Here is a 1,274-nt window from a genome sequence, read left to right as displayed (position 1 = left end):
ATCATGCCCCTCAGTCTAATTCTTTCTTCTAAGGAGGCAAGAATTGAGGTTGCTGCAGACATACAGATTCACTGCTCGTAACTCAGACACCTTCTACCCCTAACAGGTATGGGGCAGGACCCTCTCTGGAATCGGGCTCTTATAGCCTACAATCAAACAAGGTAGGTCAGATAATTTCTTTATGGACAGTTTCCACAGAAAGGCAGAGAGAAAGTTAGACTAATATTTTAAGGTTTCAAGACTGGCTTTAGGAAAAAGGGGTTCTGGTTTCTATGACCTGCCTTGGGGAAAAAGAATTCTAGTTTCTATGGCTATCCTTGGGGACTGAGAGATAGGAGGGCAGGAGGGCAGAGAAAAACTTCTGCTTTTGAGGCCATCATTTTGGGTTATTCTTATATGAGTTTCAACACTAACAAGTTTGTATGCCAAAATTTTATGAATACTGGTAAAAGATATGAGACTTCTGGATCAGAGACAAAGGACAATACTAACAGCAATAATAGTAGTTACAATATTGTCATTGGGCCAGTTTCTGAGCCCTAATTCTTGCAAGACTATGTGATGAAGGCTACAATAAGTTGCATTACAGGAGAGGGGCCCCAAGTTTAGGAAACTCAAATCTCTTATAATTGGGAATAAATCTGCCAGATCTTTGGAGAGACAAGAATTCTGCCTTCCAGGGCTATTCAAATGCAGAAACATCCTTGAAAAGATAGTTGGAAAAAGGCAGTCAGTGCCTCTGCTCTCTCAAGACATGCAGCAACATGACACATGTGAATTGTCTCCCAACAGAACAGGAATGAAAGTGCATCATGTGAAAAGTATTCTGCATCCGGAGGCTGTAAAGTGATCAAACTGAAGCAGGAATGAGGATTTGAAGGAACCATCCAGGCCTATTGTACCGGGCAAGAATTGAGCGTGAACTCTAGTTATCTCAGCTAAACTTTGCAGAAGTCCTCAATTTCACTGTTTTAATGGAACTTGCCCATTAAAACAGTGCTTGTCATGAGCACTTTCCACATTTATTTCACTTGAATCCTCACATTTCATGGAAACAGAGATATTACAGCTATTGTACTCATGAGTAAATGGACTTTGAAACATGATCACTTGTTCACTTTTTCAACCATAGGACAAGAATCAGGTTTTCTCGGAGCTCTTCTGCCGCCTCCCCTCTCGTTTCTCCTTACCGCGGCGGACTAGAAGAAGACTGGCCAAAATACGTAAACGACTAATCCAAGAGTGGCATAGGTCCTCAAAAAGGCGCTGTAAAC

Source organism: Trachypithecus francoisi, unplaced genomic scaffold (genome assembly GCF_009764315.1).
Source record: "Trachypithecus francoisi isolate TF-2019V2 unplaced genomic scaffold, Tfra_2.0 Contig01440, whole genome shotgun sequence".
Lineage (NCBI taxonomy): Eukaryota > Metazoa > Chordata > Mammalia > Primates > Cercopithecidae > Trachypithecus > Trachypithecus francoisi.
The sequence above is the reverse complement of the archived record's forward strand: the minus strand, read 5'-3'. Positions refer to the sequence as shown.